Source organism: Oxyura jamaicensis, unplaced genomic scaffold, assembly GCF_011077185.1.
Source record: "Oxyura jamaicensis isolate SHBP4307 breed ruddy duck unplaced genomic scaffold, BPBGC_Ojam_1.0 oxyUn_random_OJ64909, whole genome shotgun sequence".
In the NCBI taxonomy this organism is placed as follows: Eukaryota; Metazoa; Chordata; class Aves; order Anseriformes; family Anatidae; genus Oxyura; species Oxyura jamaicensis.
In genome coordinates this window covers 1-13,689 of record NW_023307730.1, presented here as the reverse complement: position 1 = coordinate 13,689, position 13,689 = coordinate 1, and the positions used below count along the sequence as shown (strand labels likewise).

Here is a 13,689-nt window from a genome sequence, read left to right as displayed (position 1 = left end):
TCTGGCACTCCCTGCATCCAGAGACCTGAGCTGCTGCATTTTTGAGCGAGCACTCTGGGTGGCTACAGACTCTCTAGCGCGAGCTCTCTGCCTAGCGAGGACCATAGTGGCCTAGCTGGTGGTCGAAAGCCATCGGTTGAGGTGTTCTTAGGGGCGGGGGGATCACTCTGCCCTCCCTGCGCGAACTGCCGCGCAAACTGCCGCGCCCGCCTTTCTGATGCGCCCCGCCCTGTTTGCCCGTCCTGCTCGCCGTGCTCCTGGTTGTTCGCGCTCTCTAGGGGCTGCTTTTGAATGGCCGGGCTCTGCTGGCTCTGCCTACGCCTCGTCAGCGTCCCTCACGAGGGCTGCAGTGTTGTGGCGGCTCCTTCGGCTGCCTCAATTGGCCTCGATGCCGGGAAAATAGCCCTGCCTGTCCTGATCCCCCGCTCCGCTTCAGAGCACGTCTGCCCTGGGGGCGATCGCCTCGGCAAGGACCATGTAAGGACCAGGGTTGAAGATGGAAGGAGTTAGACCAATGGGAGGCCAAGTTGGTACATTTTCAAATATCTGCGGGGGCAGAGGCTTCTTAATTCTGTGCCTCCGTAACGCCAAAGTCAGTACACAATTATAGCTTTGGTGAAAGTAAAATTGTGCTTAATTTCAGTTGGCCTATTGTAAGCAGATCCATTAGTTATTTAGCAACTGATTTGTATTGTCTGGCTAGAAATGGCTTGAAGTTCAGCCATTCTTAGAGAATAATTCCAACTCCATTCATCTTTGGAAAATATTTGGTTTCCATGTAGAACTAAAGTAGAGAGATTTAGATCCTTTTTGTTTTGAGATGTTCCAGTGATTGTGCTATGCTGTGACAACGCATGGTTAGATGCCACGGTGAAACACCTCAGCTCCGTGCACAACCACAGCAGCTAAGTTTCCTTTAAAGTCTGTAATTGCATTAAGGTCAGGGTAAAGCATAGCATTATTAATCCAAATAATTGGTTTGCGATTCTCCAGCTGTCCACATGCAGTTCACTCAGGATTCCTGTGAACACAAAAGAAAATAAAATATGCTCGGTTGTATTCAACTGGCAGGGTTAGAAAGAGGGTGAAATAGCAATCTTTGACTTCCCATGTGTAGGGATATTTGGGAGTAGTTAGCACCATTGCTACTGTTAGATGCACAGAAGGCTTTCGCTATCTCTGCCATGTTTGGAACTGTGGCAATCAAAGGTGTGGTGTTAGCATTTAATTGTCTGTTTTCCACTGTAAAATGCCATTGTCTGGTTGGTTTCTTTACCGGCCACACCGGTGAATTGTAAGGTGAATTGAGTCCTTTTTATAATGCCTCTTTCTTCCAGTTCTGTTACTGTGATAAATGATTGAGTCCCAAATAGGATTCTAATTAAAGTTTGTAATTTATTAAGTGAATAGAGGCAAGCAAACAGCGCTGGGTGCGCCAGGAGTCTCTGCTCCACCAAGGCGCACACCTATTACATCAGGTAATTTTTATGCTCCTAGACTAATACATATTCATCACTATTCCTAGAAAAGGCAGGGTTATTATAATTAGTTCCCGGAATCCGAACCCTCTCCGGATGTATGCCTATCAGTCTCTGGTGGTCTCTCTGGGGGTCTCTTGTGCTGAAGGCTCGTAGTCTTCCTCCCAGGCTTTGTCCTTCGGTCGTCCTTCAACTCCCCCTTTCTCCTTATTTGGTGGATCTCTTTGCCGGATGTCAGAGGCTTGGGCAGCGTCCCATGCAAAAGTCTGCAGTTTCCTAAAAAGCTCCTTGGTCCTCTTATCTCCCAGACTAGAGTCTCAATGTTTGCCCTTCAAACCCTCTATTTACACAAATTGCTGGACCCTTCCTTTGCATGATACAAGAACTATGCACACTAATCACTCTGTTTTTGTTAAATAGGAGCTTATATTTCATCATGGGGCCCTAGCATTGTTCCATACTGACACAAAACAAATTAACACATTTCACAGATACCACCCCATCAATTCCCTTAAGTGCTGCTGCTGACAACAGATATTGCCGAACATTAGTGATTTTAGTGGGGGTTAAGGGTATGGATGTTTGTAACAGACTCAATCTCACTGTGTCTGAATCTCTTTGATGTGTCGCGAAACTCCACACAGTTCCATCAGGGAGTTTCCACATATGGCCACGCAGTATGTCACATCCTAAAATAGTATATGCAGCACCAACTAATACTTCGGCTCTGGTTAATTTTTGTTCCCCTGGCAGCTAGAGTGATTTTTTTGCGGTGGGGCATTGTTTTTCCACACCATCGATTCCCATGAATTTAACCCTGTATCGACCAGGTGTTATGCTCAGGGTTTGTGCTGTCTCATGTGTAATTACTGACATTTGGGCCCCAGAATCAATAAGAACATTTACCAATATTTTTTGGGTTCAACGAGAATGGCAATGATAGGGTCAGAGTGTTCATTAGAGAGCCATTGAATTGCTAATACCGAGCAGGTTGGCTCACTGTCCTCCCCGGGGATAGGAGGTTTTTTTTTTTTGCTGAGCTTCTGCCTCCTCAATTAGGCTCGGTGAAGAAGTTGCATTTTCCTTAAGGCCTGGGGGTTTTCCGGTTAGTCAATTCTCCCCAGCTGGAATATTTTTCTTACCCAGAAATTGGACTAATGTATGGAGGTCCTCCATAGAGGCACCACACAGCCTGTGTATGTTATAGAGTAATTATGGTCTCCTGGTGTGGTGGTTAAAATATAAATATATAAAAATAAAATATAAGTATATAATAATAAATATATTTATATGTGTATATATAAATATATACAAATATATAAAAATATTATATATTATATATATATGTATATAATATAAATATATATTATATATAAAAATATAAATATATAAAAATATAAAACCCAGTATGCAGCCCATGCAGTTATAGAGTAATTATGGTCTTCTGGTGTGGTGGTTAAAAATACTCCAGGTCCTTCCTCAAGAGAAACTCGCTACACATACTCAACTTCCGATTTCCCTGACCACCTTGAGAACTCCTGTATATTAGCCAACTCTGCTGGTGACCATGGAATCGTTCGCACAGTAGTGCAGACTTCATCATCATCATCAACAGTAGTCTCAGTCAACCAAAGGTTACAGGGAAATCAATTGAGGTTCAGAATCAGCAATCTCTTTGACATTGTCATCACTGCCAAACCAAATTTCACCATCCCAGCTTTCATCCCAGCTATGCATCAATCTATGATCCTGCTTAACCGTAGCAGAAGGCTGTATTCTATTTAACAGATGACTAAACCTCTCCAGCAACTGTTTAAGATGTTTATTCTCACTCACAATTTTATCATTTTCAGTCACAAGTTTGTTATTCTCATTCAGAAGTTTATCATTTTCATTCAAAAGTTTATCCACTCTGATTCCTAATGTTTTTCCCATCTCCCTTTCAAAGGCCAATGATGACTTCAACACCTCATTCTCTGATTTCAAAACTGTATATTCCACATCAGAAATCAGTTTGGGAGCAGGAGTTTCCTTAGCTTCTTGCTGAGCACAAGACAAACAGGCATCTAACACAGCACAAATCACACCTTTACCCTTTTGTTGTCTGATCTTTCGTGAAGCCTGACCCTGCTCAATATTTTCTACCACTTTCTCTTGATTTTTCCAAAATTTTTGGGCCCACTCCTTCACCACCTGGGAAGGGAAACATTTGCATTTTTGCAGCAGTTTATCCATAGCAATCCTGCCAACTACGCCAATTTCTCTGTTGCATTGAGGGGTGTAGCCAATTAACTGTTATGGGTCCAGTTGGATTCAGGGTACTGAACTATCACAGTCACAGATTCACCAGTAACATATAATCGCCCTTACTCTGTTGCGTTCAATGAGAACTATCACGGCTAGGAACAATGCAGTTAGGTGCAATTTATTACAGCAACAGTTACACAGGTTCTTTGGATTGCTGGCGATAGTTACTGTCTGCAAAAGCAAGCTAGCATGCATGAAATACACAGGTGCACAGCCTGGAAATTAATGCATTAAAAGGCACAAAGACTCTATAGAGATTTCTAAGTTTCCGGGGAGACACACAGTATAACCAAGTGTTCAACTCTCACCCAAAGGCATCCCAATGGGGGGGAAGAGAGGCTCAGCCCGTTGACTGATCCCAGGAGTCAGGAGGTCCTCGGGATGGTTTATTCATTCGGGATGGTATCTCCCCTGATGGTGGTATCTTCCCTAATGATAGTATCTTCCCCAGTGATAGTATCTTCCCCAACATCCCTTCTCTCTTAGGCCAATTTATATTATTTTCTATCTTTTAGGTGGAGCTTGAGTGACTCTAGTCAAGCATATCTTAGTTATGATTGGTGAAAAGTTTTCCCGTCTTTGTTTAAAGGAATAGGCTCCGAGAAATTCAGAGCGCACGCTCAGTGAGGGGTGGTCGCACCTTGGAGGTGGGTAGCTTTTGCGATGGAGGTGTGTTTTGGTATTATAATGATATTATAATGAGCAAAAGTACACTAGAGCACAGCATTTGTCAAAACATGACAGATCGTTGGCTCAGGGTAGCAAAAAGTGCAGCTTATCGGTCTTGGTGTGCACAAGAACAATCGAGTCCCTACCTGGTCACAGAGCCTAGCCGTGGCATCTCCACTCCACTCTATGCCCTGTACTGTTCCTTAGAGTCAGCACACCAGGTTCCCCCAGTGCGATAGCATCTAAGGTTGGAAGCCTAGGGAATGCTCAGGTAATGCAGCTACGCCCTACCCTGAAAGCCTCGTCAATGCTGTACATTTTCTTTAAAATGTTGTGATGGTTTTACTCGAGTGGGCAGCCGAGCTCCACCACAATCGCTCTCTCACTTCTCCCCTCCTCAAAGAGGAAAGGGGAGAAAAGACAACACAAAGAGCTCGAGGTTTGAGATGAGAATGATTTAATTAAAGGGAAGGGGAATAGGGAGAAAAAGAAACAAAAGAAACAACAAGGCCGCGCAGAAGCACAGAGAGAAAGGAAAAAAAAGTTATTCTCTACTTCCCATCAACGAGCGGTGTTCAGCCACCTCCCGGGAAGCAGGGCCTCAAAACACGTACCGGTTGTTTGGGAGGACAGCCCCCTCCCCCACGAGAGCCCCCCTTTTATTTCTGAGTGTGACATCAGGTGTTATGGAATATCCCTTTGGTCGGTTTAGGTCAGCTGCCCTGGTGATTTCCCCTCCCCATCACTTGCCCACCCCCAGCCTGCTGGCTCTTGGGGGCTTGGAGGGAGTCCTGATGCTGTGCCAGCACTATGCAGCAACAGACACAACACTGGAGTGATACCAGTGCTGTTCCAGCTATGAGTGCAGAGCACAGCACTGTGTGGGCTGCTGGAGGGAAAGGTGACTCCATCCCAGACAGGCCCAACACAAATGTGAATGTTAGTTTTATTTTCCTAGTTACTTTAGGCAATTGCACCACACAGGGTTCTGAGGGAATTGGCTGATGTAGCTGCCAAGCCACTCTCCATCATATTTGAAAAGTCATGGTAGTCAGGTGAAGTTCCCCGTGACTGGAAAAAGGGAAACATCAATCCCATTTTTAAAAAGGGTAGAAAGGAAGACCCAGAGAACTACAGACCGGTGAGCCTCACCTCTCTGCCTGGCAAGATCATGGAACAGATCTTCCTGGAAGCAATGTTAAGGCACATGCAAGACCAGGAGGTGATCCGAGATGGTCAGCATGGCTTCACCAAGGGCAAATTATGCCTGACCAATCTGGTGGCCTTATATGATGGATTGACATCATCAGTTGGCAGAGGAAGACCGACCGATGTCATCTACTTGGACTTCTGTAAGGCTTTTGACACGGTCCCACATGACATCCTGATTTCTAAATTGGAGAGAGATGGATTTGAAGGGTGGACCATTTGGTGGATAAGGAATTGGCTTGATGGCTGCACCCAGAGGGTAGTGGTCAATGGCTCTATGTCCAGGTAGAGGCCAGTGACAAGCAGTGTCCCTCAGGGGTCTGTCTTGGGACCGGTGCTTTTCAATATCTTCATCAATGACCTAGATGATGGGATTGAGTGCACCCTCAGCAAATTTGCAGATGACACCAAGCTGAGTGGTGCAGTTGATACAACAGAAGGAAGAGATGCCATCCAAAGGTGTGATGGTTTTACTCGGGTGGGTGGCTGAGCTCCACCACAACCACTCTCTCACTCCCCCTCCTCAAAGAGGAACAGGGAGAAAATACGATGAAAGGGGCTCAAGGGTTGAGATAAGGACGAGGAGATCGCGCAGTAATTATTGTGATGGGCAAAACAGACTCAGCATAGGGAGGTAGTAAGATTTATTGCTTATTACTAACGAGCTAGAGAAGTGAGAAACAAAGGAAAGAAACCAAAAGCACCTTCCTCCCCACCCACCTTCTTCCACGTCCACCCCCCGAGCAGCGCAAGGGAACGGGGGAAGGGGGCTTATGGTCAGTCTATAGAAATTCTTCTCTGCCGCTCCTTCTCAGTCACTCTCGTCCCCTGTGCTGTGGGGTCCCTCCCACGGGATGCAGTCCTTGCTGAACTGATCCGGCGTGGGCTTCCCACAGGCAGCAGCTCTTCAAGAACTGCTCCAGATATGGGTCCGTACCATGGGGTCCATCCCTTGGGAGCACACTGCTCCAACCTGGATCCCCCACGGGCAGCAGCTCCTGCCAGGTCACCTGCTCCTGCGTGGTCTCCTCTCCACGGGCTGCAGGTCCGGCCCAGAATCTGCTCCAGCAGGGGTCTTCCACAGTCTCCGTCGGTGCAGGTTCACATGCTCCACCGTGGTCTCCTCCACGGGCTGCAGCGTGGAACCCTGCTCTACCGTGGCACTCCATGGGCTGCAGGGGATATCCTGCTTCACCATGGTCCTCACCACAGGCTGCAGGGGACTTCTGCTCCGGCACCTGGAGCACCTCTCCCCCTCGTTCTATGCATACCTTGGCGCCTGCAAGGCTGTTCCTCACTCCTCTCACTCTCCCAGCTGCCGTGTGGCGCAGCGTGGTTTTTTTTTTTTTTTTTTTTCCTGTCTTAAATGTGCTCTCACAGAGGTGCAAAACAACATCACTTATTGGCAGTGGGACCCTTACCAAACATGGGGCAGCTTCGAAATCCTTCTCACAGAAGCCACCCCTATGGCCCCCTGCTACCAAAACCTTGCCACATAAACCCCCTACAAAAGGGACCTGGACAAGCTAGAAAAGTGGGCCCATGTGAACCTAATGAAGTTCAACAAGTCCAAGTGCAGGGTGCTGCACCTGGGACGGGGCAATCCCAGGTACGAATACAGACTGGGAGAAGAACCTATTGAGAGCAGCCCTGTGGAGAGAAATTTGGGGATTCTGGTAGATGAGAACCTCGACATGAGCCAGCAGTGTGTGCTTGCAGCCCAGAAGGCCAACCTTTTCCTTGGCTGTATCAAGAGAGGCATGGCCAGCAGGTCAAGGGAGGTCATTGTCCCTGTCTAGTCTGTCTGTGTGAGGCCCCATTTGGAGTACTGCATACAAGAAAGTAGTAGTGGAGTACAAGAAAGATGTGGAGCTGTTAGAACGGGTCCAGAGGAGGGCTGCAAAGATGATCAGAGGGCACCTCTCCTATGAAGAAAGACTGAGAGAGGTGGGGATGTTCAGCCTTGAGAAGAGAAGGCTCCGGGGAGACCTCGTTGCGGCCTTTCAGTACTTAAAGGGTTCTTATAAAAAGGATGGAGAGGGACTCTTTACTCGTGTAGATAATGATGGGACAATGGGGAATAGTTTTAAACTGAAAGGGGGAAGATTTAGATTGGATGTTAGGAAGAAGTTCTTTACTCGGAGGGTGAAGAGGCACTGGAACAGGTTGCCCAGAAAAGTTGTGGATGCCCCATCCCTGGTGGTGCTCACAACCAGGCTGGATGGGGCCCTGACAAACCTGATCTAGTGGGTGGCATCCTTGCCTATGGCAGGGGGTTGGAACTAGACGTTCTTTAAAGTCCCTTCCAACCCAAGCCATTTTGTGTGTACACACAAGCATATACACACGCGCATGTGTTTAGGTTGTGTCCCCAACACTTCTCACACAGTTTTCCCTCGTATGTTTGCTTTTTTTCTGCTTGCTGTAGCATATATTCATTAACTTTAACAAGTCCGATTTCTCTTTTAGCTCATAGTATTTTCTCTCAGATTTTGTAGTTCAGTTGTTGGTTGATATTTTTTTTGTTAGTTTGTTTGTTTTCAATGGAGAGGTTTTTTTTTCAGTCTTGTAGTTTTCTATGTCTTTGCTTTCATTGGACCTTTATGGATTTTTATGGCCTTTACTTTAGAGGCATGTGTTTCTAGCTAACAATATATTTTTATTACATTCTCATTATTTAAAAATAGTAACACATCCCTGATTGGTACTTTTGGATGTTGTTTTGCATTATATTGTCCTTTTTAGTGGTTTCACAATTAACGATTTTTAAATTGACTCCATTCTCCAAATTAAGAATATCCTTCTCTTGTGAGTTGTTGAACAAACAAGTATTATTGCTTTAGAGAAACTATTTGTCTTATGATTGCTTTATTCTGCAGTTCAGTACATTTTTTTCCTCTCAAATATAAAAGTAAAGATACTTCTCTTAATGGAGGGGAAGAAAAATCCAAATTCAGTATTTGGCTGCCCTAATAAGAAATGTAATAGATAGCAACAGCATTGTTTTCATGAGAAATGAGTACTTTCTGTTTTATAAGGAAACTCCTCTGAGGTATCTTAATCTGGAATATCCAAAACAAATAGAAAAATATCATTTAGAATAAGTGAGTCTTATATGCTCATTGCTCAGACTTCTTTCTCTACAAATCTGCAACACTAGTAACAAAGCATGATTCATGATGTAAAGAATACCTATTATCTGCTCAACACAGTTGATAGTTGCTTGTCTTTACTTCTGTCTGCTCTTCTTGAATGACTTGGATTATCTAGTTCAGCTTTTGTACAGAAATAATTTATCTTAACCTCACAGTATGAAAAATCTCCTTATTTTCTACTAGCTCAGCTTAAAGTCAATAAAGACTATTAGTGGCACTCATTTTTATGTGAATAATCATATTTGATATTACAGCAGTGATGGTCTTTCAGAAGTAGAATCATAGAATCATTAAGGTTGGAAAAGACCTCCAAGATCATCTGGTCCAACCATCCCCCTACCACCAATATCACACGTCCAACCTTTCCTTAAACACTCCCAGGGACGGTGACACCACCACCTCCCTGGGCAACCCGTTCCAATGCCTGACTGCCCTTTCTGAGAAGAAATTTCTCCTAATTTCCAAACTAAACCTCCCCTGGCACAACTTGAGGCCATTCCCTCTAGTCCTGTCACTGGTTACCTGTGAGAAGAGACTGACCCCCAGCTTCCCACAACTCCCTTGAAGGTACCTGTAGAGAGCAATAAGGTCTCCCCTGAGCCTCCTCTTCTCCAGACTAAACAACCCCAGGTCCCTCAGCTGCTCTTCATAAGACTTGTGTTCCAGACCCTTCACCAGCTTCGTAGCCCTTCTCTGGACATGCTCCAGGGCCTCGATGTCTTTCTTGTAGTGAGGAACCCAAAACAACACAGTACTCGAGGTGTGGCCTCACCAGAGTAGAATACAAGGGGATGATCACCTCCCTGGTCCTGCTGGCTACACTATCCTGATACAAGCCAGGATGCCGTTGGCCTTCTTGGTCACCTGGGTACGCTGCCGGCTCACGTTCACTCCCTGATCCTTTTCCTCAGCACAGTTTTTGAGCCACTCTTCTTCAAGCCTGTAGCATTGCATGGGGTTTTTGTGGCCTAAGTGCAGGACCCGGCACTTAGCCATGTTGAACCTCATCCCACTGGTCTCTGCCCATTGATCCAACCTGTCTGGGGCCCTCTGCAGGACCTTCCTACCCTCTGGTGGATCGACACTTCCCCCCAACTGCAAGCTTACTGAGCATGCACAAATCAAAGATTGTATCGGTATAAGGGAATCCAGGGAATGTTTTGAGCTGGGTCCCTCCTTAGAAAAGAAGTCTTAGGAGGAGATGTTGAGGGAACTGGGGTTGTTTAGCTTAGAGAAAAAGAGGCTCAGGGGAGACCTTATTGCACTCTACAATTACCTTAAATGAGGCTATTGTGTGGTGGGGATTGGTCTCTTCTCTCAAGCAACAAGCGATAAGATAAGAGGAAATGGCCTCAAGTTGCGCCAGGAGAGTTTTAGGTTGGGTATTTGGAAAAAAATAATCACTGAAAGGGTTGTGAGGCATTGGAACAGGCTGCCTAGGGAAGTGGTTGAGTCACCATCCCTGGAGGTATTCAAAACGTGTAGATGTGGTGCTTAGTGGCATGGTGCAGTGGTAGACTTGGCAGTGTTAGGTTAATGGTTCAATTTGATGATCTTGGAGGTCTTTTCCAACCTGTGATTCTATGATATATCTGCCCTCCCATTTGAGGAGGCAGAAGTGAGAGAGTGGTGTAGCCGTATGATGGTGTTTAGCTTGCCATCACTGTGAAAAAAAACACACATATAAGAAAAAAATACATTAAATTAATATTAACACCATACTTTTATTTAATGTGACCTTTTTATATTCTTAGGAGTATTTTATTTTTTAAAAATTGTTTTCAGTAGTTTTATATATCTGTAAAATAGAAGTTCTAATGATTCTATGATTCTAAGTTTATACAGTCACAATAGGTTTTTAAGCTTACATGTTTACTTTACAGAAGGATGTATGTACAAGTCTAGATATACAAAGTTAAATATAAAGATTCATAAATGTAATCCTGATATAATACTTTTTTATTCTCTGAGATTCTAGGGATTCGTGGATCCTACCTTATATGTGCTGTCTAAATAAATAGCTTATGTTGCTGTCCTGGTTTTAGCTAGGAGAGAGTTAATTTTCCTCCCAGTAGCTGGTAGAGTGCTATGTTTTAGATTTAGGATGAGACTAATGTTGATAACACACTGATGTTGTAATTGTTGCAGAGCAGTGTTTACACTAAGCCAAGGACTTTTCAGCTTCTCGCTCTGTCCTGCCAGCAGGCAGGCTAGGGGTGCAGCAGGAGCTGGGAGGGGACAGACCCAGGACTGCTGACCCAAACTGGCCAAAGGGGTATTCCATACCATCTGACGTCATGCTAAACAATATATAGGGGTGGCTAGCCGGGGTGGGGGGCCGGCTGCTCGGGGATAGGCTGGGCATCGGTCAGAGGGTGGTGAGCAATTGCATTGTGCATCACTTGTTTGTACATATTATTATTATGGGTCAACTTGAGATGAGTCAGCATCTCAGTGATAAATGAGGTATAGGGCCCCCGGCACAAGAAGGCTGTTGATCTGTTAGAATGGGTCCAGAGGACGGCCACGAAGATGATCAAGGGGCTGGAGCACCTCTCCTATGAAGAAAGGCTGAGAGAGCTGGGTCTGTTCAGCCTAAAGAAAATAAGACTCTGGGGTGACCTCATTGTGGCTTTTCAGTACTTAAAGGGGGCTTATAAAAAAGAAAGACTCTTTGCTCAATCATATAATGATAGAACAAGGGGGGATGGTTTTAAACTAAAACAATGGAGATTTAGATTAGAGTTTAGGAGGAAATTCTTCACTCAGAGGGTGAAGAGGCACTGGAACAGGTTGCCCAGGGAAGTAGTGGATGCTCCATCCCTGGAGGGGTGTTCAAGACCAGGTGAGATGATGCCCTGAGCAGCCTGATCTAGTGGGTAGCATCCCTGCCTATGGCAGGGGGTTGGAACTAGATGGTCTTTAAGGTCCCTTCCAACCCGAGCCATTCATGATTCTATGAAGTCAGGAAATAATAGATTATTGTGGGGTCTTAAAATTATGATGAGTAGTTTCTCTATCTTCTTTTTCAGATAGAAAAGCAAGAACCACTAAAGGGGTAAAGAATAAGGGCTAGTTAATCAGAGCTAAGAAATCTCTGCAGCACTGGTCTGACTTAAGGTCATCCAAAAAAAAAAAAAATGTCCTTGTCAGTACCAACATGAGCTGTTAAGCTTGATAATGAAAAGTTAAGGCCATGATATTTCTTCTTTGTGTGCCATGTTTTCTTGCATTTCTGAGCTAATCCATGTTCTTCAATGCTGTTGAATGAGACTTTGTGACAATGTGGTGGTTTTACCGTGCTAGGCAGCTGAACACCACAACTGCTCTCTCACTCCTCCTCCTTAGATGAGGAGGGGAAGAAGTAAAGGAAAGAACAACTCACGGGTTGAGATAAGGATAATTTAATTAAAGGGAAAAAATAATTATTAAGGAAAGGTTATTATGAATAAACAATTTAACTAAAGGGAAAAAAGGGAAAGGGGAAAAGGGAGGGGGAAAGGGAATAACAAAACAAAACAAGTAAAGGCTATGTGGAAGTGCAGAGGAAAGAAATTATTCTCTACTTCCCATAAATGAGTGATGCTTGACCACATCCTTGAAGCAGGGCCTCAACGCACGTAGCCGGTGTTCAGGAGGAGGACAGACGTTTTCACAATGAGAGCCCACCCCTCCCCTCTTCTTCCTTTTTCCACCTTTTATTGCTGAGTGTGACATCATATGGTATGGAATATCCCTTTGGTTGGTTTAGGTCAGCTGCTCTGGTGATGTTTCTCTCTCACTTTTTTGCCCACCCCCTAGGAGGGTTAGAGAGGGTCCTGATGCTGTGCCAGCACTTCTCAGCAGCAGACACAACACCGGTGTGATACCACTGCTGTTCTAGCTACAAGTGCAGACCCAGTACAGACAAGAAGATAAGCAGTGATGGATCTGGTCTTTGATTAACGGAAAGCCATGTTGCTTACTTGTGAGAATCCAGAATCTATTCTATTTTCAAGCCATTCTGATGTAAGGGACAAAATGGCAAGAGACTACATCTCCATCTGTGAAGTCACATTGTTTTAATTTCTTTTACATTTGCAACGAATGAAGTTCTATTAGACCTTCTTAGCTTCCCTATTGGCTTTACTTTTAATAAAAATGAGGTATGTTAGCGTATCTGAATAAATTTTCTACTTTTTTCTAATATATATGATGAATTTCCAGAAGAGGAAAAACAGGATAGTCTTTCCTTGAAGTTAAAATGTCACAATTTTTTGTTAGAACCTTCTTGAAAAAATTATTTTCCCAAGATTTGAACTGACAAGGTTTGACCAAAAAGGCTTCCATAATTTAAGTTGTTTACTGAGGTATAATGCTATTAGATGGTATTTATTTCTTAACTATATTGTGGTTGACTTGCCGAGGCGATCGCCCTCGGGGCAGACGTGCTCTGAAGCGGAGCGGGGGATCAGGACAGGCAGGGCTATTTTCCCGGCATCGAGGCCAATTGAGGCAGCCAAGGGAGCTGCCACAACACTGCAGCCCTCGTGAGAGACGCTGACGAGGCGTAGGCGGAGCCAGCAGTGCCCCCTCCCCGGCCTTTCAAAAGCAGCCCCTAGGGAGCACGAACGACCAGGAGCGCGGCGAGCAGGACGGGCAAACAGGGCGGGGCGCGTCAGAAAGTCGGGGCGCGGCAGTTTGCGCTGCAGTTCGCGCAGGGAGGGCAGAGCGATCCCCCCGCCCCTAAGAACACCTCAACCGATGGCTTTCGACCACCAGCTAGGCCACTATGGTCCTCGCTAGGCAGAGAGCTCACGCTGTAGCCACCCAGACAGAGTGCCTGCTCAAAAATGCAGCAGCTCAGGTCTCTGGATGCAGGGAGTGCCAGA

The 13,689-nt window shown here is 45.2% G+C and overlaps 1 long non-coding RNA gene across 1 annotated transcript; it reads right to left on the bottom strand.

Moving 5' to 3' along the window:
• Positions 1–666: 666 nt before the first annotated feature.
• LOC118159015 lies at positions 667–4,213 on the bottom strand. Its single transcript, XR_004746971.1, has 2 exons — positions 4,094–4,213; positions 667–1,021 (listed from the first exon to the last, which is right to left on the bottom strand). It is a non-coding gene; the product is annotated as an uncharacterized LOC118159015 (long non-coding RNA).
• Positions 4,214–13,689: the final 9,476 nt, after the last annotated feature.